The 26,400-nt window shown below is 46.2% G+C and overlaps 1 long non-coding RNA gene across 1 annotated transcript; it reads left to right on the top strand.

Annotated features, from left to right (window-relative positions):
• Nucleotides 1-2,751: 2,751 nt before the first annotated feature.
• LOC120987257 lies at nt 2,752-22,979 on the top strand. The gene is made up of 3 exons (XR_005775968.1): nt 2,752-2,764; nt 21,766-21,769; nt 22,825-22,979. It is a non-coding gene; the product is annotated as an uncharacterized LOC120987257 (long non-coding RNA).
• Nucleotides 22,980-26,400: the final 3,421 nt, after the last annotated feature.

A 26,400-nucleotide genomic window follows, 5' to 3' on the forward strand; every position in this document is an offset into this window, starting at 1 on the left:
AATGCAGATTCCGAATTAATCTAAAATGGATGCTGTCCGGGAGGTGGGAGGGTCTGGGAGGGAGGGTCTGCTGCTGATTAGCTGGAATGTGTCTGCTGACTGTGAGGTACAGGGTCAAAGTTTACTCAATGATGATGTATAGGGGGCGGACCGAACATCGCATATGTTCGCCCGCCGCGGCGAACGCGAACAAGCTATGTTCGCCCGGGAACTATTCGCCGGCGAACTATTCGGGCCATCTCTAGTGCCAGGCTGCCCAGAGGCAATGACAAGCTGTCCTCTGTGGGAGGTGTATCGTCTGTGTCCTCTGTATCCCCCCCATCCACGCACCAGTGATGGCCATGAGCTGGTTTGGGTGCCACCCTGCTGTGAACATGGTTTCTCCTCCTCCATATCCTCCACTTCGTCATCCTCCAGAACTGTGCCCTAGCTGGACAATTGTGTACCTGGCGTTTGTGGGTGCAGTAACCCACCCTCGGAGCCACTTGTGAATGACTGGCCAGAAACCCTATGAAATGACCCCTCTTCCTCCTCCTCCTCTTGTGCCACATCCTCTTCTATCATCCCCAGCAGCGTTTTTTTCAAGGAGGCATAGAAGTGGGATAGTAACTCTGAGAACGGCGTTATTGGCACTGGCCATGTTGGTGGAGTACTCGAAACAGCGCAACAAGGAACACAGGTCTCGCTTGGAGGCTAAGTAATTGGTGGTGAAGTGGTGCTGTTCCGCAGAGCGACTCGCCCGTGCGTGCTGCAGCTGAAACTCCACTATTGCCTTCTGCTGCTCACACAGTCTGTCCAGCATGTGCAAGGTGGAGTTCCACCTTGCGGGCACGTCGCATATGAGGCGGTGAGCGGGAAGGCTGAAGTTACGCTGCAGCGCTGACAGGCGAGCAGCAGCAGGGTGAGAATGTCAAAAGCGCGCACAGACGGCCCACACTTTCTGCAGCAGCTCTGACATATCGGGGTAATTTTTAAGGAGCCTCTGCACCACCAAATTCAGCACATGCGCCAGGCAAGGTATGTGCGTCAAAGCGGCTAGTCCCAGAGCTGCTACGAGATTTCGCCCATTATCGCACACCACCAGGCCGGGCTTGAGGCTGACTGGCACCAACCACTCATCGGTCTGTTGTTCAAGGCCCGTCCACAGCTCATGGGCGGTGTGGGGTTTGTCTCCCAAACAGATAAGTTTTAAAACTGCCTGCTGTCGTTTACCCCTAGCTGTGCTGAAGTTGGTGGTGAAGGTGTTACGCTGACCGGATGAGGAGCCGGTAGAGGATAAGGAAGCAACAGGCGGCAAACTGAAGCGCCCTGCAATCCTCGATGGTGGAAGGACATTTGCCAAACTGCTATCCGCCTCAGGCCCAGCCGCCACTGCATTTACCCAGTGTGCAGTTATGGAGATATAACTACCCTGACCGTGCTTACTGGTCCACGTATCCGTAGTTAGGTGGACCTTTTCACAGATGGCGTTGCGCAGTGCACACCTGATTTTGTCCCCCACTTGGTTGTGCAAGGATTGGATGGCATGCCTGGAAAAGTAGTGGCGGCTGGGCACGACGTACTGTGGGACAGCCACCGCCATAAGGCGTTTAAATCTCTCTGTCTCCATCAGTCGGAATGACAGCATTTCAAAGGACAGTAATTTTGAAATGCTGGTATTTTATGGCCAGGGATCGCGGGTAGGTAGGGGGGTACTTACTCTTCCGCTCCAGTGTTTGGGAGATGGAGAGCTGAACGCTTCCGTGGGACATTGTGGAGATGCTTGGTGACCCAGGTTGTGGTGTTGCTGGCAGATCCTCTGTTTGCGGGGTGGCAGGTGGCACTGTCACTCCAGAGGTGGATGAAGAGGCCCAGACTGCAGCAGAAGAGGAAGCAGGAGGAGCCAGAGACCTTTCTTGGTTTTTGAGGTGTCTACTACACTGCAGCTCGTGCTTTGCACTTAGATGCCTGGTCATGCAGGTTGTGCTCAGGTTGAGAACGTTTATGCCTCGCTTCAGGCTCTGATTTCACAGCATGCAAACCACTCGAGTCTTGTCGTCAGCACATTGTCTGAAGAACTGCCACGCCAGGGAACTCCGTGGAGCTGGCTTTGGTGTGCTCGTTCCCTTGCTGCGGTGGGCAGTAGCAGGCGTACTGTCTAGGGGACTGCCGCTCTGCTTTTGCACCCTGTTCCCTCTTCTGCTGTGCTAGTTGCTCTGTGCGACCATCGCCTCTTCCTCAGAAATACACAGCTTACTCGCATGACCTTGATTCCACGTGGGATCAGGGACCTCATCGTCCTCCACATCATCTTCCACCCAGTCTTCACCCCTGCCTTCCTTGTCGGTCTGCACACTTTCGAAAGCCCCAGCAGTTGGCACCTGTGTTTCGTCATCATCCGAGACGTGCTGCGATGGTCCTCCCATGTACTCATCTTGAAACATAAGTGGTTGGGCATCTGTGCACTCAATCTCTTCCACTTCTGGGGCAGGGCTATGTGGATGTCCCTGGGAAACCCTGCTAGCAGAGTCATTAAAAATCAGAAGAGACTGCTGCATGACTTGGGGCTCAGACTGCTTGGCTTATTTGCAAGGGGGTGAGGTGAAAGACTTATGGACATGGGCTGCAGGTGCCAACTTTGATCTTTCAGCATGAGACTGGGTGGGAGACAATGTGAAGGAACTGGAGGCACTGTCAGCAACCCAATCTACTATCGCCTGTACTTGTTCTGGCCTCACCATTCGTCGAGCCGCATTAGGCCCGACCAAACACTGCTGCAGGTTCTGTCGCCTACTTGCACCTGAGGAAAGTGTTTAACTTGTGCATGTAGCTGGTACAGATCGACCATGTCCTCTCCCTGCAACCGGAGCTCCACCAGTAGCACCACGATCGGGGCCACGTTCCTTATTTGACGCTCTCCTCATATTTCTCAAATTTAGGATCTTTCCCAAAATGGGTGTTTTTTTAATAACAGGATAGAACAACAGTATCTAACGCATGTATCTCACAATGACAGATGCAGACTAGGCCGCAAATTTAGTATTTGGCCTAAAATGGGTATTTTTCTAATAACAGAATAGAACACCAGTATCTAACGCGTGTATCTCACAATGACAGATGCAGCAAAGACTGCCATATTAAGTACTTTGCCCAAAATGGGTGTTTTTTTAAACCCAGAATATGATTGCTGTATTTCAAGCTTGTATCTCACACTGACAGATGCAGACAAGGCCGCAAATCTAGTTTTTTGCCCAAAATGGGTGTTTTTTTTATAACAGAATAGAACACCAGTATCTAACGCGTGTATCTCACAATGACAGATGCAGCAAAGACTGCAATATTAAGTACTTTGCCCAAAATGGGTGTTTTTTAAATAAAAGAATATGACAGCAGTATATAACGCTTGAATTTCACACTGACAGATGCAGCAAGGGCTGTAAAATTTAGTATTGTGCCCAAAAAGGGTGTTTTTTAAAACCCAGAAAATTATAGCTGTATTTCTAGCTTAAATTGCACACTGACTAATGCGGCATAGGCCTCAGATGGAGGGTATTGCCAAAAATCAGTGTTTTTTTAAAACCTAGAAAATTATTGCAGTATTTCAAGCTTGTTTTTAACAGTGACAGATGCAGCAAACACCGCAAAATTAGGATTTTGCCCAAAATGGGTGTTTTTTTAATAACAGAATATGACAGCAGTATATGACGCTTGAATTTCACACGTACAGATGCAGCATGGGCTGTAAAATGTTGTATTTTGCTCAAATAGGGTGTTTTTTAAAACCCAGAAAATTATTGCTGTATTTCTAGCTTTAAATTTCACACTGACTAATGCTGCAAAGGCCACAGATGTAGGGTCTTGTCAAAAATGGGTGATTTTTTCAAACCCAGCATATAATTGCAGTATTTCAAGCTTCTATTTGACTGTCTCAAAAGCACATTTGCTGTGATGGAGCACAGAACTTGCATAAAATGGCTGCCATTGCCGTCCACCTAACTAACAGACGGATAAAAGTTATTTTTCTGGGTCACTGGGCTCAGGGCAGGGTAAAAAAACAAAATCTAGGTAGATCTCTGAGTTAACAGGCACTTCTGATTAAAGATTCTTTCATATTCTCTCCCTCACAGCAGCAGAATCCTATCCCTACACTAGTAAGAGCAGAGTGAAGTGCGGCGCTACGTAACTCCAGCTTACAGTGGGGGAAATAATTATTTGACCCCTCACTGATTTTGTAAGTTTGTCCAATGACAAAGAAATGAAAAGTCTCAGAACAGTATCATTTCAATGGTAGGTTTATTGTAACAGTGGCAGATAGCACATCAAAAGGAAAATCGAAAAAATAACTTTAAATAAAAGATAGCAACTGATTTGCATTTCATTGAGTGAAATAAGTATTTGAACCCTCTAACAAAAAAAGACTTAATACTTGGTGGAAAAACCCTTGTTTGCAAGCACAGAGGTCAAACGTTTCTTGTAATTGATGACCAAGTTTGCGCACATTTTAGGAGGAATGTTGGTCCACTCCTCTTTGCAGATCATCTCTAAATCCCTAAGGTTTCGAGGCTGTCTCTGTGCAACTCTGAGCTTGAGCTCCCTCCATAGGTTTTCGATTGGATTAAGGTCCGGAGACTGACTAGGCCACTCCATGACCTTAATGTGCTTCTTCTTGAGCCACTCCTTTGTTGCCTTTGCTGTATGTTTTGGGTCATTGTCGTGCTGGAACACCCATCCACGACCCATTTTCAGTTTCCTGGCAGAGGGAAGGAGGTTGTCGCTCAGGATTTCACGATACATGGCTCCGTCCATTTTCCCGTTTATGCGAATAAGTTGTCCTGTGCCCTTAGCAGAAAAACACCCCCAAAGCAAAATGTTTCCACCCCCATGCTTGACGGTGGGGACGGTGTTTTGGGGGTCATAGGCAGCATTTTTCTTCCTCCAAACACAGCGAGTTGAGTTAATGCCAAAGAGCTCTATTTTGGTCTCATCAGACCACAGCACCTTCTCCCAGTCACTCTCTGAATCATTCAGGTGTTCATTGGCAAACTTCAGACGGGCCTGCACATGTGCCTTCCTGAGCAGGGGGACCTTGCGAGCCCTGCAGGATTTTAATCCATTGCGGTGTAATGTGTTTCCAATGGTTTTCTTGGTGACTGTGGTCCCTGCTAATTTGAGGTCATTAACTAACTCCTCCCGTGTAGTTCTAGCATGCTTTTTCACCTTTCTCAGAACCATTGACACCCCACGAGGTGAGATCTTGCGTGGAGCCCCAGAGCGAGGTCGATTGATGGTCATTTTGTGCTCCTTCCATTTTCGAACAATCGCACCAACAGTTGTCACCTTCTCTCCCAGCTTCTTGGTAATGGTTTTGTAGCCCATTCCAGCCTTGTGCAGGTCTACAATTTTGTCTCTGACATCCTTGGACAGCTCTTTGGTCTTTCCCATGTTGGAGAGTTTGGAGTCTGCTTGATTGATTGATTCTGTGGACAGGTGTCTTTTATACAGGTGACTAGTTAAGACAGGTGTCCTTAATGAGGGTGACTAATTGAGTAGAAGTGTCTAACCACTCTGTGGGAGCCAGAACTCTTAATGGTTGGTAGGGGTTCAAATACTTATTTCACTCAATGAAATGCAAATCAGTTGCTATCTTTTATTTAAAGTTATTTTTTCGATTTTCCTTTTGATGTGCTATCTGCCACTGTTACAATAAACCTACTATTGAAATGATACTGTTCTGAGACTTTTCATTTCTTTGTCATTGGACAAACTTACAAAATCAGTGAGGGGTCAAATAATTATTTCCCCCACTGTATATAGAGGCTGGGTCACATGCTGCACTGGCCAATCACAGGCATGCCATTAGTAGCCATGGCTGTGATGGCTTCTAAGGGCACACGAGTTAAACGCTTTTTGATTGGCTGATCTGCAGCCTTTCAAAAAGCGCCATTAATTCGCCCAACATCGAATCCGAACTCAAACTTTTACTGAAAAGTTCGGGTTCAGGTCCGGGTACCAAAAATCTTAAAGTTCGGTACGAACCCGAACTACAGCCTACTTCTGGCCCTGTGTTCTCCATATCTACACTCCCACAAGGTGCAGGGCAAATTCAGGGTTTTATATGGTCGGCCTTCTTCATGGCCTGATTCAAAAGTCTAAGGGGGTACCCCCTGGCCAGGTATCTATTTTTTAGCTCCAGAGCCTGCCGGTTGTAATCCGCCTCAAACTTATTGATCCGTTTTTAAATGAACAAACTGGCCATAGGGTACCGCCCTCTTGACACTTGGTGCATGGTAGTTGGAATAATGCAGCAGCGAGTTGGTGGCCGTTGGCTTACGATAGCCTTCGGTCACCAGCTCGCCTTCTCTCACTGAAATCTCTACATCCAGGAACTCCAGACGGTCTCCACCAAACTTGTGTGTGAACAACATATTCATGTCGTTCACCTGGTTGAGATACTGTACAAAATTGGTAGTCCAGCTCTGTCCCAGTCCACACTATGAGTACATCATCAATGTATCTCAAATAAGTGTGGATACATGGGAGAAATGGATTTGAGAGTGTGTAGACATACCTGTCCTCAAACCTTGCTAAGTATAAATTCGCAAAGGTGCATGATACAGGCGTGCCCATAGCGGTCCCAAACTTTTGCCTGTACCACGCATCCCCGATCCTGAAGGCATTATGCTTGAGAATGAATTCCAAAGCATCACGGATGAAATCGGAAAACTTCTCACTTTTGCCCATCTCGGACAAGATGTCCGTGACTACTTTAATCCCTTCGTCCTGGAGGATGCGCGTGTACAGGCTCTCCACGTCTAAGGACACAAGTCGGAAGCCCTCCTGCCAAGGCATAGACCTTAATGACTGGAGGAGGTCCGATGTGTCCCTGACGTATGAGGGTATGTTACTCACCATGGGCCTGAGTAGCCAGTCCACGTACTTGGACAGGGGTTCAGTCACTGACCCAAACCCCGACACAATAGGTCTACCAGGGGGGTGGGTCAGTGACTTGTGGATCTAGGGCACAAAGTACCATGATTGCTTAGAGGGGAAAAGTGGCAGTAATTTTTCTGCCATCCTCTGAGACAGAGTATTGTTTTCACAATGCTTATGGAGTAACCCCCTCAATAGACCCTGCACCTGATGTGTGCAACTGTCGGTGTGCTTCTGTGACATAATACTCCTTTGTCATCAGAACCACGTTCCCCCCCTTGCTGGTTTTATTATGATATCATCATGTGTTTGTAGCCATTTTAAGGCCTTTTCCTCTCCAACATCCTGCCAACCATTGACCAGAGGAAAGCTCTCAGCCTCACAATACAAAGTCTTCAGCCAATCGATGAATTGCCCCGGAATACCGTATTTTGACAAAGTGGCCCATAGATACTCATGATCTACTCTGTCAAAGGCTTTAGCCTGGTCAAGACTCACAACATATCTCCCACACCTCAGGGCTTTACATCTCTCAAACATCTCCCTTGTCGAGATGACTGCTCCAGAGATGTTCCACCCTTTTACTGTGCCAAATTGACAGCCTGACAACAGTGCTGAGGACAGACAACTAACCTAGGAAACAGGATTTTTGCTAGAATCTTCCTGTCGACATTCAAGAGGGCAATCGGCCTCCAGTTCTTGATGTCACTCGGCTCTTTACCTTTGGAGAGCAGAATCAGCGAGGACAATCTCATGGATGGAGGCATCAGGTGACTTTCTAGACAATTTGTATATACCGTACATCCACGAGGATTGGGGCCAAGAGGTCTCTGAATGTCCTATAGAATTCTGCTTTTATCCCATCTGGACCTGGTGCCTTCTTCAGATGTAACTTATCAATGGCCTCTTTAACCTCCGCCACCGTCAAATCCTCTGTCAAAGGAGAAAAGTCCAAATTATTAGTATCAGGGAGCGGAGTTTCCTCCTAGAATTGGGTCACCTTGTCTCTATCCAAAACCTTCCTCTGAAACAAGTCAGCATAGTAAGATCTCACCACCCCCAGGATACCCTCCCGAGATTCTTGCAAACACCCTGGGTGTTAATGAGACCAGGAGACCCTAAGGACCCATAATCCCGTTCAAGAACCAGGGAGATATACCTGCTGTACTGATACTGCCTTATCTCAGATTTCAGCCGGTCTATCCTTTGTGGGTCATCCCCTATTGCCGAATATAGTGACTCCAATTCTTTCCGCAGCTTAAAAATACTGGCCATACTTACTCTTCCCCTTTATAACTGACAGTCTCTTTAAGGGGGTTCTAATCTCATCCTTGACATCCTCCCACCAGTCGGCCATATCGTCATAAAAGTCCACTCTCTCTAGCTGACTCTGTATAAGAGCGTGAACATGACTCTGAACAGAAGGGTCTTCTAATAGACTGAAATTAAGTCTTCATAACCCTCTACCTGTCCCAGAACACTTTGTGACACCCAAACAGAAATATAAGGCCAGATGATCTGAATAAGGGACGATCTTCTCATCTTTCTCACCAATGGTCTCTGTAGGACTCACCAGAGCTAAATCTATCCGACTTCTTCTTTCACCACAAAAATAAGTAAATTTTGGTTTTCGACCACCCTGCACAAACACATCTGACAACCCGGCCTGTTGAATAATTCTGTTTAAGACCTTGAAGTCTCTGGTAAGAGGCCTATTAGAGGTCCTGTCACTAGATGGTCTCCAGCCATGATGACAGGGATAGATGTGAAGAGATTTGGCTTCACTTCATTATAAAAGTTAACCCTTTCAGTCACTGTCTGCGAACCATAGATATTGATAAGACGGAGCCTCCTACCCTGAATAGTAACTTCCAGAATTAGGCACCTTCCCATCAATACCTCTGTCAACCTATGTATAGTTACATCATTGGTGTTAAAGAGGATAGAGACCCCGGCACTTGGTTCTATAGCCAGTGACCAAAAGGATGGACCAGACCGCCATTCACGCAGAGTCCTAAAGTATTTAAATATGTCTCTTGTAAGAAGAAGACATCAGCATCAATAGACCTTAGATGGTCATAAACCGCGTGCCTGGTCCTCCTCACTCTGACACTGTTCACATTACTGGAGAACACTTTAAGGGTAAAGTCAGCCATCAGAGCAAAGCAAAGCACAAGTAGCAGAGAAATTACCCCCATCATCATAGATCTGAGTCTGAGCCCACCTGCCGACCACCTGTCTCCATGTTTGATTCGGACAGACGTTTAGCTTGCAGGGGTTTACTTTTTGTGGGGGATCGCCCTCTTGGTCCTCATTAAATTCAACTACCACTCTCTTTAACTCTCTCTCCATCTCTTCCTCAGCATCTGACTCTGATAGGACACCGTACCTATTTGTAATAGTCATGACACCTGACCCAGGGTCTACTTTCTTTTTGGAAGGTTTTTTGGACAGTGGTCCATTCCCCCTCAGGCTTTCGGCTGGTTTTGTCTTTCTTCCGTCTCTTTTGCGGATTTATTGATGCTGGGGCAGAAGACGACGTACCCACAACCTGCTCAGTGACCTCCCCATTCCCCTCAGTGGCTCCTGGCTGGGTCTGGTCAGGCACTATATCACCCATATAGTCACCCATATTGTGCTGAGGCTCAGGCGGTGTCACTGCTGACAACAATGTCTCCTCCTCTCGGTCATCTGCCCCTTCCAGCATGTCCTCATCAGGGTAGTAATTACAGATATTATGCCAGGCATCTGGACAGTCCCTGTGGGAGTGACCGATCCTACCACAGAGGTTACACCGGATGTTCTGGCAGATGACGCTGACATGGCCGATCTCCCCACATAAGTTACATTTCATCAGGGTGCACACACTCGGATTATGACCGGCCTTTCCACATTTAAAACATTTTCTAGGCTGACCCGAATAGAAGCATACCCCTTTCTCCCGGCCAATAAAGAATGAGTTGGGCAGATGTTGGGTAATGTTTTTAATCTGCCGTACCTTTACCAGGACCTTCCACCCCCCAGTCCATATGCCATCCTCATCCCTGGTCTTAGTCAGATCTGACATTAGGTCACAGTGTCTTTTTAGCCATACAACAATATCCTGGTGTGGTACCGACTCGTTCCAGAATATTATGGTGACGTTTGCTGTGTCTGGTCTAGAGATGGGGATGAGGCTGAACTTATTCCAGCCATCAGCATCTCTCACCCGGGCGAAATGAGCCCAGAAGCGGTCCAGGTCAGACACGAGTTTAAAGCTGACGTCATACCCCTGCCTGTCAGGAAGGTTTATCACTGCCAGGATGTTAGATGGCAGGAAACCCATTTGGTGGCACAGAAGTTCACGGACCTCAAACCTCCTGTCAGGCAATTCCTCCTTGGCCCCTCTATGCCTGAACCTGACCACGTTCCTCCTCTTAAAAGCCGGACCTGTATAGTTCACATTAGACATGAAGGATGGTGACCCACGGCTCCAGGCATTACCAGAGGAGACACCACCAGTTCCACCCTCCTGCTGTACTTGGGGGCGCTGTGGTGGCTGCTGACCGCCTGCACTATGGGGGTCTGACACTCCTGGTGTAACTAAAGGGGGGAAGTGCTGTGCATCAGACTGTACAGCCCCCTCCCCACCATCATCCATAATACTCTGCGGGTCACAAGCCTCTGAAGGCTGATCTAATGGTGGACCCGACTCTAGAGATGACCCCAAATCCCACACACACTGTGAAGCGCTCCCCTCTGCAGAAACATCATCAGAAATATCACATACAGTCATATCAGTGCAGTCACTAGCAGTATGATCCTGCTCTACAGAGCCCCGACAGTCCTGCTGAGCCATGACCTGTGAGCTCTCTGCTGCACTGCTGCCTTCAGGCGAGAGTCCACAGTCCTGCTGCTCTCTACTGCCCCCCAGGGCTTGTGGTGACTGCACTGCTACTGCAGAGTTACCCTCTTGTTTGAGTCCATAGTCCTGCTTCACAGTACAAACTGCTGGGACTTGTGGTACCTTTTGAGGAGTCTTGCAGCGTCCCACTCAAGTAACCGTGGGCCCCGCAAACGTTTCTCCACAGGATGGAGCAGTGTCAGTGTGTATGAATAGCTTAGCTCAGACCTAAGTTAGGCAGAGCAGTCATGTGTCCTGTGCAGTTGTGTGCTCTGCAGTTCAGTTCAGTTCAGTTCCTGGTTGAGGTAAATCCAAACCAGTGCAGAGGAGCTCAGGCAAATCCAAGTGAGATTTCAGTTGAATGCAGTTCTCTCATGAGCCTTCAGGAAGGCCCCTTCCTAGCCTCTCTACTCTGTCCCTGTCGGTTCCATAGCCGAGGGTTAAGGCCTGCAAGTATTCTTCCTAGAGGTGAGCAATCCACTAGTATAGATCGCTCTTCCAGGATGACCAATGTCTAGACTGTATGAGTATATAAGGAATTATCACGTTTATGCAAGACAGTCTGGTGGCTGTCCGACTGTTTAGGGAGGGTAGACAGGGACTGTGGGTCCCCCCCTCCTTTTCCCCATCCTTAGGGCACTTGTATGGCCCTAGATTTAGAGTTGTTAGTTGGTGGGAGTATGTAGGGTTAACTTATTGCACGGCAGGAAGAGGAGGCGGGTAGCGGGAGGGTACTTATGTGCTGTCCCCGCCTATCCTCTTCCTCTTTATCGGAAGCGCGGTGCCCCCTCCCTCCCTTTTGTTTCCTGTATTTGGAAGTTTTAATGTTAATTTATATTTCTGTTTGTCTGTGCGTTATGTCCTCAAGGAGGCTGTATGCAGGATTGAAGAATTTTATAAGTCACAGCTGGCGGCAAGTTACTGCAAATAAAAAAGTTATTAATGATGGGTTTGGCGAAATCTGCCCGTTGGGAGTCCAACGGCTGGCGGATCGCACGGTTTTTATACTGTTGAATAAAAATATAGCTGTGGCCGACTACCACCCAGCAATAAAGAAAGGTTAAAAGAAAGAACGTGGTCAGTGTCCTTATTTGGGATGGTTGTTAAGTATGGGCCAGTGTGGGTAGGGGTCACCCCCCCCCCCCCTTCATCCTTGGCTATTACCAACAGTCATTACCTGAGGACTTATTAAGCACCTTTGTAGTCGGTGTAGGAGACAGCTTGAAGCATCTACATCTCCAGTATAAATCCTGAGGACAGCATTGGAATAGAAGTTCCAGGATTCAGAAAAGCACCTTTTTATTCAAGGATTAGGATCAGGCCAGAGTTGTTGCCAGTGTAAGACTTTCATTATTACCAGCCCGGTCTGAGCAGTAGTCTTCTTATGTATTACAAGAGCCTGTACTTCAATGAGGATTTGAATTTCCCTTTCCCCATATGCATGGGAGATTGTGCTTAATGCCGGACTGTATCAAGAGACTGTTTAATGCCTATGGATGTATTGTAATCAAGAGTCATCATCAGTAAAGTGCCATTTGGAGTTTCACCCTGCTTGCTTCAGACTCAGTTCCTCTATTAACACTATGGTAAATCGTTGTACCGCCATACAAAAGGTACTGGCGTCACGACTACAAGGGACATTGCCACTGGCACATTAATACAGACCACCAAGGGCACCTCAAACCAACATCTGGCCAGTGTCCCTTACACCAGAGAGTGCCCCAGAGAATCTCTACGCCGTTCTCCTTTTTACTTATGCGAGCCTGCCCAGGGACGACATAACCGTGAGTAACCAGAATTGTATTTACCTCGGCCCACCTATAGCTCACACCGTGACCTCACACACAGGGCTTTTTTTCTAGCGGAACGCATGGAACAGCGTTCCGCCACCTTTTGACATCGCAGCCTGCCATGCTCCAGCATCGCAGGCTGCAATCTATCCACGGGGAGGGACTGGGAGGAGGAGCTGGGGGCCGGTGCGTTCACTGTGCTCCGGCCCCGCCGCTCCAGTACAGTTATAAAATGTGTAATTCTATTAATAATGATTCAAGCTGCCCCCTCTGTAGTATAACATTCAATATATCCTACTCACAGGGCTACTGTTATATCGTAATGTAGGCCGGCCGGGCAGACGAGCGGCAGCGTGACTGACGTCATGTGTCTGCGCCGCCTGCTTTATGAATGAAGCAGGCGGCGCAGGCACGTGACGTCAGTCAGTCACGCTGCCGCTCGTCTGCCCGGCCGGCCTACATTACGATATAACAGTAGCCCTGTGAGTAGGATATATTGAATGTTATACTACAGAGGGGGCAGCATGAATCATTATTAATTGAATTACACATTTTATAACTGTACTGGAGCGGCAATGGGGGGTCTGTGGATGACACTGTTAAGGGGTGGGGGGGTCTGTGGATGGCACTGTTATGGGGTGGGGGGGTCTGTGGATGGCACTGTTAAGGGGGGGTCTCTGGATGGCACTGTTATGGGGTGGGGGGGATCTGTGGATGGCACTGTTATGGGGTGGGGGGGTCTGTGGATGGCACTGTTATGGGGTGGGGGGGTCTGTTAATGGCACTGTTATGGGGTGGGGGGGTCTGTGGATGGCACTATTAAGGGTGGGGTCTGTGGATGGCACTGTTTTGGGGTGGGGGGGGTCTGTGGATGGCACTGTTTTGGGGTGGGGGGGGTCTGTGGATGGCACTGTTATAGGATGGGGGGGTCTGTGGATGGCACTGTTATAGGATGGGGGATCTGTGGATGCCATCCACAGATCCCCCATAACAGTGCCATCCACAGATCCTCCACCCTATAACAGTGCCATCCACAGACCCCCCATTAACAGTGCCATGCCCAGATCCCCCATTAACAGTGCCATCCCCATCTGGGGGGTTTCTTTGCTGGGCTGGACTTTTATAGCCCCCCAAATTTTACTTGCATCCCTGTTCTCTAAAGGGGCGGTTTTAGGGGGGGATGTCCTAGGGGTGGGTAGGGGCGTGGCCAGGGGAGGAGGGGTGAATAATGAGAGTGACAAGGGAGGGGGGAATAATGAGAGTGATAAGGGAGAGGGGGGGGGGAATAATGAGAGTGACAAGGGAGAGGGGGGGAATAATGAGAGTGACAAGGGAGAGGGTGGGGGGGGGGAATAATGAGAGTGACAAGGGAGTCCCCAGAGCCAGACTAAGAGCCAGACTGCAGCCAGAGACCAGATCATCTTATTGTCCTGGTGGTAAGTAGACAATGCAATATGTTTATTATGTAATTGTTTAGTTATTAATACTACATTGGAGACTAATTTACCTCACATTTAGGGTCCATTCAAACATCCGTGTGTGTTTTGCGGATCCACAAAACACGGACAGCGGCAATGTGCGTTCCGCACTTTGCGGACCGCACATTGCCGGCACTATTGCGGACAAGAATAGGACATGTTCTATTTTTTTCAGGATCGGAATTGCGGATCCGGGTCCGCAGTTCCGGATCGGGGCCGCACCTTGTGCAGCCCTATAGAAATGTATGGGTCCGCAATTCCGTTCCGCAAAAAGAGACGGCTACAAGAAGCTGGATTAACCCTAAGAGAAACATAGCAGTTCTTTTAATTTAAAAGCTGAGAAAGGGGTGGAACATGATATGGGCAGATCATCTGATAAGGAGGGGGGCGGCAATTTTTATCTTGCCTAGGGCGGCAAAAATCCTTGCACCGGCCCTGTCTGTACAAATTCCCTTTCTCAAAAGGGAAGCTGGCTGGTCTGAGGACTGGTCTTGCACAGGCCTGCTGGACGTCATCTGGACAGGTTGGAGACTTGGGTTTAGATGGAGATGGTTCTGGCGCAGGTCTTTCCTCATGTCCCTCAAATCTTTGCTGGTTCCTGAAGGATTCAGCGACTGGTCCCATCTGCTCCAGTACAGCCTCCATGTCCTGCACAGTCTCAGCGAGCTGCACAGCGAGGGAGCTCAGCTTCTTGTCGTGGACAGCCTGATTGTTGGGGTTTGCTGCCTTTAGCTTATAGACACAATCTATCTGTTTCTGCAGCTGTAGTTTTGCCTTTTTTAATGTCTCTAGTCTCTTGACCAGAGCTGGGATCCGCTCGGCCAGACATAGTTCTGGTGCACGCTGAGTATTGGGGGGTTGTGTCTGCAGTGTACTCACCGAATGGCTCCTTACAGGCGTCCCTCTGCTTGGTCCTTGCACTGGACTTGGTGCAGCCGTGGTCACTGCTGCGAGGTCACTATCTCCAGATTGGGGACTGGGCCCCTGGTTCTTCCCAGTGACTGCACTTGTGGCCCCATGAAGCCTTCCTTCAGTATTCCCTCTGGTCTCATCTGTCGTGTTGGCGACTTTTGCGCTGTTCCCACTCCCGTAACGTGTGCGGTCAGACCGTATGAGGACAGGCTGTTGCAGATTCTCCTGCATGGTCTGCTTCTCCAGGGATGTTCTCCTCTGTCTGCCTGCGGGTGGGGGGGATTACTTAGTGATGTTTCTTTCTTTACTTCCAACACTTTCTTTTCATCTTTGCTTCCTGCTCCACTGGGACTGGCAACACTCGGAACATTCCTTCCTTCCAAAGAAACTTTTGGATGTTTATCCATGGTGTGAGGAGTCTGGGAATTATTTCCTAGAATAGACCTTGGAGCCTGGGCCTTGCTTGGGGAAAATCCCCACCCAGAGTTGCCCTGCCATGGGCTTTCTCCAGACATCCAGAGACTCAGGAGAGAAAATTGACACACGTCCTCACAGCTAGGAGGCAGTATTATAGTAGTTATATTCTTGTACGTACATAGGAGCAGTATTATAGTAGTTATATTCTTGTACATTGGAGGCAGTATTATAGTAGGTATATTCTTGTACATAGGAGCAGTATTATAGTAGTTATATTCTTGTACATAGGAGCAGAATTATAGTAATTATATTCTTGTACATAGGAGCAGAATTATAGTAGTTATATTCTTGTACATGGTGCAGTATTATAGTAGTTATATTCTTGTACATAGGGGGCAGTATTATAGTAGTTATATTCTTGTACATAAGAGCAGTATTATAGTAGTTATATTCTTGTACATAGGAGCAGTATTATAGTAGTTATATTCTTGTACATAGGAGCAGTATTATAGTAGTTATATTCTTGTACAGAGGAGGCAGTATAGGAAAAATTCTTACCGGGATTTTACTTTCCTTGAGTCTGAAGGCAGCACAGAATGGGTTAACTTCGTCGATCATCTTTTCCAGGACCGCCCACCTAGAACATATTAGTTAACAATTAATCAATTAATTAATTCTCCTATAAGATGCCCTCTCCCACAATGCCTCCTTGTGTTTAAAAAATAGACTCCGACAAAATAGTGGATGCCAAAAAAAAAGAATTTATTAGGGAGGGTATACTTGTGCTGCCTTCGGACTCAAGGAAAGTAAAATCCCGGTAAGAATTTTCCCTTTCCCGTTTCATCCTCCGGCAGCACAGAATGGGATTTTTATAGATCTCAAAGGGGGGGAGTTTCAGAAAGAGCTTCCGACAATACTCCAGTGCCAAAGGCTGAGCTTCTAGCGTTGATGTCCAGACGGTAGTGTTTCACGAAGGTGAGAGATGAAGACCAAGATGCCGCATTGCAAATCTCTTCTATCGGAACTTGTGCCATCTCTGCCCAGGAAGTGGCTGTGGCTCTGGTGGAGTGCGCTCTGACAGGGAATGGAGGAGGTATGGCCTCAAGAGAATAAGCTTCCAGAAGAGTGGACTTTATCCATCTTGCAAGAGTATCTTTGAAAGGAGAGAGTCCTTTCCTTGGGCCAGAGAAAATAATGAATAGGTTTTCACTGCTTCTGAATTCTCCTGTTCTTTGGAGATAGATCTCTAATGCTCTCTTCACATCCAAGGTATTGCAGAGATTCTGTTGTTCATTGAGAGGCTCGGGACAGAACACAGGGAGGAATGCTTCTCTGTTTTTGTTTACTGAAGACGGAACCTTGGGAATGAAGAATGGCATGGTGCGAAGCAATATTCCATCCGGAAGGAAATGTAAGTATGGAAACTTGGATGATATGGCTTGGAGTTCCCCCAGTGTTTTTGCAGAAGTGATGGCTGTGAGAAAAAGTGCTTTGTAAGAGAGCCACTTGAGGTCAGCCTCTTCCAATGGTTCAAATGGAGAGAGGGTCAGTCTTTTCAGAACCAAGGAAAGATCCCAGACCGGAAACGGATCCCTATGCGTAGGATTAAGTCTTCTGACCGCTTTAAAAAATCTAACGATTAACGGATGATGGAGGTATTTATTCTCAGTCATGGAATTAATAGCGGTCATATGTGATCTTAGGGTATTAGGCTTTAGCCCTTTCTGGAATCCATCTTGAAGAAACTGAAGGATGGAGGAAACATTAATTTTTTCATGACCAGTCTCCGACATCCAGGACATAAATCTTCTCCAGACTTTAGCATATTTTCTATTCGTAGAATCTTTTCTCGAAGAAAGCAGAGTATTAACAACTGATTGAGAGAGGCCTTTTTCCTCTAGTCTATTTCTTTCAGCCTCCAAGCAGTAAGGTGTAGACGGCTCAGACTCTGGTGATGCAGCCCATTCTGAATCAGAAGATCTGGACGTGGAGGAAGTTTCCAGAATTGGCCTTTGGACAGCTGAAACAGGAGAGGGAACCACGACCTCCTCGGCCAAAAAGGAACTATTATTATGGCTTGAGGTTTCTCCTCTACTATTTTCCTCAGGACTCTCGGGATAAGGGGGACTGGAGGGAAGATGTAGACCGACAGGTGTTTCCAATTAATAGAGAATGCGTCTACTACAGTGGGATTGTCGTGACTGCTTAGAGAACAGAATCTGTCCAGTTTCTTGTTTTTTGCTGACGCCATCAGATCCCAGGTCGGTGTCCCCCATCTGGCTACGATCTGTTGAAAGATGATTGGGTTGAGCTCCCAGTCGGCTTGATTGATAGTCTTCCTGCTCAGATGATCCGCTCGAGTATTGTAGCAAGCTCTGATATGCGTTGCTTTTAATTCCAGCAGATGTAATAATGCCCACTTGAATATCTTCTTGCATAGTCTCAGAAGACGAGAGCTTCAATACGTAGGTTTTGAACCGGTAAAGGGCTAACAGGACTGCTTTCATCTCTTTGTAGTTTGAGGATTGTTTCTTCTCCTTGGAAGACCAGAGGCCCTGCACCCATTTGTCCTGGAGGTGAGCCCCCCATCCTCGACCGGAAGCATTTGTGGTGATGATCACTGGGGTAAGAAACCGGAAATTTTTTCCCATAGTCAGATGACTCGTGCGTAGCCACCATCTGAGGTTCTGGATAGTAGAGGGTCTCATCCTCATTCTTGCGTCCAATTTGAATTTGTTCCGACGCCAGGCACGTAGCATATCTTGTTGCAGATCTCGGCTGTGAATATTCGCCCAGGGAACAGCATCTGAGACCGATGTGAGATGACCGAGCGTCTTCATCACTCTGCGGATCGACGGAGAATGAAGCGACATCAATATTTTTATTTCTTTCTTCAGGGCCCCTACTTTCCCAGGGGGGAGATAGAGATTCATAGCCCTTGTGTCTATTGTGAAGCCCAAGAAGGTCTTGGAGGTAGCTGGGATGATATCCGACTTCTCCCAGTTCACTAGGAATCCCACTGATTGTAGGAGTTCTATAGTCTTCTTTAAATGTAAATGTAGTAAGGCTTCCGATTCGGCTGCAATTAGCCAGTCGTCCAGGTAGGGGAAGATCTGGATCCCTTAGAGGCGCAGTGTTACTGCAAGTACAACAGCTATCTTCGTAAAGACTCTTGGGGCTGAACATAGTCCAAATGGCAGGGCTTTGAACTGGTAGTGAAGTGTCACCCCATTCCTCTTGATGGCCACTCTTAAGAACTTTCTTGACTCTTGACTTATTGGGACATGGAGGTATGCGTCCTTTAGGTCTAGAGACACCATAAACACCTTCCCCCTGAGAACAGCCGTGATGGATCTTATTGTCTCCATTTTGAAGTGAATTTTCTTCATATAACGGTTCAGGTAGCGGAGGTCTATAATCAACCGACTTTTGCCATCTCTTTTTGGAATACAGAAGATCCTGGAATATACTCCCGAATTCTTCTGAGACTTTGGAACTCTTTCCAGAACTCCTTTGCCTAGGAACTCGTTTAGTAGTAGAAAGACGTGTGGATTCTCTCCCTTGCTGAGTACAAATCTTTTTCTTGGCAAGTGATCAAGTTCTAGTTGATAACCTCTTCTTATAATCTCTAGGACCCAGATGTCTGAAGTGATGTGACACCAGTTCTCGTAGAAGAAAGACAACTGACCTCCTACTTTCTGTCTTCTGGCGTCAGAACTCAGATTTTGGGGGTCTGTTGTCCTCTCCCTTTCTCTTGGACTTCTCTGAGGAGGTCCAGGCTCTTCGATCAGATCTTCCTCGTCCAGACCTGTGACAACCACCCGCCAATCCCGTCGTACTAAGCCACAGTTGCCATACAGGTCTCCACTAGAGACTTCTGGAGGCGAATCCACTGTGAGCACAGAAGACGTTTAAGATTGGTTGGTGTGCCCATACATGATACAATCTGGGCTGCTTTGAGCACCTGTGCCCGAAATTCCCTAGGGACTACCAGCTGTCTCGTGTTCTCACCTGCGCCACCTTTTGTAGGCTGCACAGCTTCACAGTACAGTCGGTTGTTCTCCCAATAGATTTTATATGGAGTGCCCTCACCTGGAGGCTGGCCGGCTCGGGCCCTAAGGGCCTCCAGACTAGGGTCACCCTTCAAGGCCTGCACGAATGCAGCGCCACCGGTCTCCTCCAGCTGACCAGTGACGTATGAAGTCAGCTGTGGAGAGTTACCTTCTGGACAGAGTTCCGCAGGACAGGATACTAAGTAACCACTGTCCTATTGTTATGATTGCGCAAAAAGCTGCACTTGTCAGTTCTTTGTGCTCTGATCTCCCAAAAGCTGACTTCTGCCTGGTTTTGGGTTCTGCTATCCCACTAGCTGCCAACAATGTGACAACCACCCGCCAATCCCGTCGTACTTAGCCACAGTTGCCATACAGGTCTCCACTAGAGACTTCTGGAGGCGAATCCACTGTGAGCACAGAAGACGTTTAAGATTGGTTGGTGGGCCCATACATGATACAATCGCGATTGTATGTACAATCAGTAAAAATAAAATTACTGATTTCACGCTGGAAATCCAATTAATTTGCTGCCACCACTCTTCGTATTGAATCGGGGCGAAGAGACCCCGGCTAGCTAATCCTAAAGGGACGAAACGGTTATTTGCAACCTAGCTAGTAAATTAACAATTTATAAAAATAAAACAATTTGGTAGTATGTCTTCTGAGGACAGAGTTCTTAGCATAGATCAGTTCATCAAGTAACAAGGGCAAAACTGGAACGATGAAATCATTAGTTTTTATTCTAAAACTATACACAAAAATATATATATTAAAGCTGACAGATAAATATACTTGCCAGTTGAACAGATTGGTTTGGATAGAAATAGGTAAGAGGTGGAAGGGAATAGAATGTCTGTAAGTTCAGAATTACCGTGGTAAAGTCCAGTAAAAGGCAAAGTCTTTGTATAATAATCCAAGATGGTGGGGTGTGCCCGTGTCCAGCGGGCGGTCGTGATGTTAGTCGACGTCAGATGGTAGAAGAAGGACGCAGGGCTGAATGTGTCACAGGGTTTTACCCACTTTGTAGTGGGGAGGGGTTGTGACACGTTCAGGTCCAGCCTTGGGTAATTGAAAGAGGGGCAGATCCTGCCCTGGACAGAGGAAATCTGGCTGAATCTTTGCTGTGCCAGTTTCTCCGTACCCGTGGGTCAAATTAGGACATAGAGGTCATATTGAGAATCAGCACAATTTTACAGATCCTCTGATACCAAACAGGATAGAATTACCATTTAGATTCCCTGAGAGCTTTGATATCTGAGAGAGAGAATCTCTGATTGACTGGCCGATTTCCTGAAAGGTGTATTATTGGGGCCGGAATAATTCCTAAAGAGATGGTTCAGTGCATTGGTTCCGAACCCAGGAAATATGAGGAAATATGGACGCAAATATAAAAGCTATGTATTAGAGGTGGCTGCCCGGTGACCTCTTTTTGTGTCTCAAACAGCTGTCTGATAAGAATCTGTCCTGCTCTCTTTGAAGCGCACTGGCAAGACTGAAGGTGTGAGAACCCTGCTGGTATTGGAGACACTATGGCTGCAGAAAGACCAGGTTTAGGAGGTTCTGTCATAAGAGAACTAGATTGATGGCTACTCAACTTGGCATGGGGCAGGAAAGGTTTGTCACAAGGAGGTGATAATGGCACCTCTGCTCTGTGAATTACTCCTTTAGTGAAAAGAGAAGATTTTTAGTGAACCCTCTGGTGTCTCTGTGATTGCCAAATATGGCGCATTTGCAATTTCCTAGTATCGCTGTGGATCGCAAAGCGTCACAAGACCGTCCTCTGAAGTTTGATCTTCTTGAATCTTGTCCCCTATAGGGACGAAAAAACCTGGTCTTGTCCCTGCGTCTGAGTTGCGGAAAGTTCAAAGCTTTATCTTCCTTATTAGCCTCCAGCAGTTCATCTAACAGCTTCCCAGGTTCAAAGGGGAGGGCACACAGGTTGTTTTTTGAAGAGGAGTCACCAGACCAAATCTTCAGCCAGAGACATCTACGGATCGAGTTGGCCAATGCCATGTTCTTGGCACATAAACGTATCGTATCAACCGGGAAATCACAGAGAAATTCTGCTGCTGATTTAAGTGTAGGTAATTGCTTGAGAAGTTCTTCTCTTGATACCCCATCTTCAATGTCCCTGCCAAGATGGCTCAGCCACACTCTAAGTGCTCGAGCAACAGGAACGGTCGCCATTGCTGCTTTATTAAGAGAAGCAAGATATGTATGTTGTCTTTTGAGGAGACCATTGGCCTTTTTTTCCATAGGATCCTTGAACAAGGATGAATCGTCGGAAGGAAAAAATTATCTTTTGGCTAATCTAGCTACAGCCGGGTCCACTTTAGCCGGGGTACCCCAGGAGGATGATTCCACTGGATGTGTTTTGTATACACTTCTGAATCTGGATCCTAGATTTATTCTTCCTACCGGATGTTCCCATTCTTTAGACATTACTGCATCTAGGACTGGGTGTCCAGGGAACACTGACGCCTTCTTTTTAGGAAAATAAAAAAGATCCTCTTCATTATGTTTGCTGCATTTTTCTTTATTGGTTTCCATAATATTCTTGACCTCTTTAATCAGCTGATTTGTATCTGCCTTATCAAATAAAAAATTATCCTCAATAACGGGAGAATCCAAAAATGAGGAAATCTCTCCTTCGGAGCGTGGCGACTTCTCGGACGAGGATGGGGAACGCGGTCTCCTTTTGGTACCTTTCTTTTTTGCCTTGGATCTTTTAAGGAAGGATTTAAAGAGGGACACCATCTTGCTTGTCTCGTCGTCAGAAGACTCATCAGGGTGAGAACATCGCTCACAGATGTTAGTGGCGTGGTTATACGGTAGGGGGTGGAGAAAAGAAATACAGAGGGGAGAGCTGGATCTCCGTTTTTTCCTGGGCGGAGAGGGTTCCTGGGTATCCCGATGGCACCTTATGCAGAGGTGCTGAGGGAAGTCATCTGGAAGTGGCTGCTCACATGACTGGCACATCCTGTGCCTACTCTTGCGGGAACATTTTTTCCCTCTGCCGGACATACTGGACATCTAAATTGAAAAAATAGATTATTAAAGATTTTAAATATTCTGCAGAGTAAAGAACTTAGGTTCCCATATTTAACAAAAAGGTTTGCCTGACAATAGGACAGGCCTATACCTTTAAAAACGCTAGAGCTCGGCTGCCAGGCACACAGGCACCGGAGCTCAGCAAGACCACACATTTAAATTCAAATTTGCGCCAGATCGGGAGGGAGGCCGCTTCAGATGACGTCAGACGCCCTGCGCCTGTGTCTGCGTTCCACATGCGTTCCACCATACCGGAAGTGCCAGCATCGGAGCTGCTACAACAGGTACTTGCGGCTCTTCTTAATAACCTCGGTCCTCGATTAAACCAGGCGCTAGCGGGTCAGATATGGAGCCATGAACACATGGCTATCCCCATACTGAGGCCTCTGAACCTTGTCACAACAAGGTATACGGCCGGACAATAGGTGGGCTTCATCCTCAGATGAGGACAAAAAAAAACACAAGGAGGCATTGTGGGAGAGGGCATCTTATAGGAGAATAAATTAATTAATTAATTTTAACTAATATGTTCTAGGTGGGCGGTCCTGGAAAAGATGACGACGAAGTTAACCCATTCTGTGCTGCCGGAGGACGAAGCGGGAATATAGTATATTCTTGTACATAGGAGCAGTATTATAGTAGTTATATTCTTGTACATAGGGGGCAGTATTATAGTAGTTATAGTCTTGCACATAGGAGCAGTATTATAGTAGTTATATTCTTGTACATAGGAGCAGTATTATAGTAGTTATATTCTTGTACATAGGAGGCAGTATTATAGTAGTTATATTCTTCTACATAGGAGCACTATTATAGTAGTTATATTCTTGTACACAGGAGGCAGTATTATAGCAGTTATATTCTTGTATATAGGAGCAGTATTATAGTAGTTATATTCTTGTACATAGGAGCAGTATTATAGTAGTTATATTCTTGTACATAGGAGTAGTATTATAGTAGTTATATTCTTGTACATAAGAGCAGTATTATAGCAGTTATATTCTTGTACACAGGAGGCAGTATTATAGCAGTTATATTCTTGTATATAGGAGCAGTATTATAGTAGTTATATTCTTGTACATAGGAGGCAGTATTATAGCAGTTATATTCTTGTACATAGGAGCAGTATTATAGTAGTTATATTCTTGTACATAGAAGCAGTATTATAGTAGTTATATTCTTGTACATAAGAGCAGTATTATAGTAGTTATATTCTTGTACATAGGAGGCAGTATTATAGTAGTTATATTCTTCTACATAGGAGCAGTATTATAGTAGCTATAATCTTGTACATACGAGCAGTATTATAGTAGTTATATTTTTTGCCGATGAAAAACCCCAGCTCTGCATAGGTGACAGGGACTTAAATTTCTAAAATTCAGCTTTATTTGACGTGCTCTACCTCTTTCATTCGATCCTTCCGCTTTACCAACTTGTCCCACATTTCCGCTCGATCACATTTCAGCCATTGATCTCCCTTGGATGTAGTATCTCTTTCTCACATTCCTTCTCCGGCGTGGAACCCTGATTCACCACTTACCTTGATAATCACGAAAGGCGCAGAAAAGAACATAGAAAGTTGCTAGAGCAGATATCCTATTGGATCGTGGACATCACAGGGACGTGCGACATGGTGGGGCAGTATGTGTGCACACGTCTACACGTACTGACTGATGGTTCTGCCCCCTTCAACTTCTGGGTCTCCAAATTGGGCACATGGCCACAGCTTGCCCTTTACGCTAGTGTATTGTCTGAACGTTTGTTTAGCATGGCTGGAGGGGGTTATCACAGGTTATATTTCCCAATGTTTTGGGGTGTACCCTAATTTAAACAAAAAAATAATAATAATACATTTTTATGTATTTTATGCTATTTTGAGTCATTTTCCTATCCACATTTGTTTGCAGAGCACTTTCCATGCTCTTAGCCACATTTTGCTGCAATTTGCAGCCCTCTAGCCTATGACTTTTTTAGAGCCATTTTAGTGCTCAAAAGTTCGGGTCCCCATTGACTTCAGTGGGGTTCGAGTCAAGTTTGGGTCCCGAACTCAAACTTTTTTGTGAAGTTCGACCGAACCTGTCAAACCCGAACATCCAGGTGTCTGCTCAACTCTAGTCCCAAACCTGACTGGATATGTTGGGCAGTATCACGGTCAGCCTATATTTTAGCTACAGATTAGCCAAAACATTTTTTGAGAAAAAATATAAAACATCAGTCTATGATTATTTTCTAATCTGCAGGAACAACAACAGCAATGTCACAAACAACCCGGTTTACGACCAAGGACTTCACCTCTGCAGGCACCAGTGAATTTACTGCCAGATTCTCCACCAAAGTGACATCACATAAACCTGAAGCCACTCCTGATTCTTCAGATTATACTATTTCTGCAGGATCCACTGACCAACCTACTACAGAATCAATAGAAATATTTACTACAGAATCTACGGAATTATTTACATCAGAATTGACAGATGAACCTTCTACAGAATCTACTGACTTACCTACATCAGAACTAACTGAGTTACCTTCAACAGAGTCTACTGACTTACCTACATCAGAATTGACTGAGGTACCTACAACAGAGTCTACTGACTTACCTACATCAGAATTGAGTGAAATACCTACTACAGAATCCACAAAATTGCTCACTACTGAATCCACTGAATTACCTACTACAGAATCCACAGAATTGCTTACTACAAAATCCACTGAACTATCTGCTAAAGAATCTACTGAATTATCTACTACAGAATCCACTGAACTATCTGCTAAAGAATCTACTGAATCACTTACTACAGAATCCACTGAGTTACTTATTACAGAATCCACTGAATTACCTACTACAGAATCCACTGAATTACATACTTCAGAACCCAATGATTTTCATACCGTACAATCACATATGACCTCATTAAAAGCTACTACAGGTGAGTCTCATTTTTTATACTATATTGCACCACATGTAGGGTATAGCGTTACTGATGTGGCTGTGATATGGCTGAAACAGTAGCGCCATTCCGAGTGCTGCTGTTTTATTACTGATCATTATGTGGCCACATGATTTTGCTGGGAAACAACTGATCCTAAATCATGGACAATTATACCTGTGTGATGTTCACCTCGATCTCTGGGATCGAATAAGACTTCCTTAAAGGAGGAGTCATCACTATGATAGACCTAGTCATCCTAGGCCATCAGTAGGATAGTCTCACAGCTATACTGAAGGGTACAAATCTGCTAAATAAACAGCATCCAAAGTGGCAAATAAGATGCCATAAAAAGCATGTTTTGTGGAGTCAAGTGATCTATCATCTGATCTTCTTCAGCCAGGCACTAATGTCTCCATAGAAATGGGGTTCCATCCATAGTTGGTCGAGCAATTAGCTTAAACCAAAATTTAGATGTTATCACAGTGAGAAGTTCCAGCCATGACAGATATTCAAGTTCTGTGGTTTATAGGAGGCGTTAATATTTGTATCCACAGGGGTTAGAGCATCAACCCCATCCTATCGGAGCTGCCAGAGCACAAAAGCACTGACTGGGGATAATTTGGAAGTAGACATGGGGATCATAGTCAATGGATGTGACATCTGTGGCTCGTCTGAGATATGTACCATGATACCGTAAATTTATTTTTTACCAATAAACTTCTCATTGTTTTTTATTCAGCTTCATTCTGTTTAAATGGAGGAACTTTTGATGGAATGGAGTGTAAATGTACTGCTGACTATTTGGGGGCGAACTGTGAGATCCTTGTGGTCAGACCAGGTACGGTATACAGAGGTCCCTGGCCTATAAATTACTATATATGGTATGGAATGACTCATGCAATAATAGTTATTGACTCCAAAAACAGTAGCTTATAAACCTAGGGGCACATTTATTAAGACCGGCATTCAGAC

The sequence above is a fragment of the Bufo bufo genome, chromosome 1 (assembly GCF_905171765.1).
Source record: "Bufo bufo chromosome 1, aBufBuf1.1, whole genome shotgun sequence".
In the NCBI taxonomy this organism is placed as follows: Eukaryota; Metazoa; Chordata; class Amphibia; order Anura; family Bufonidae; genus Bufo; species Bufo bufo.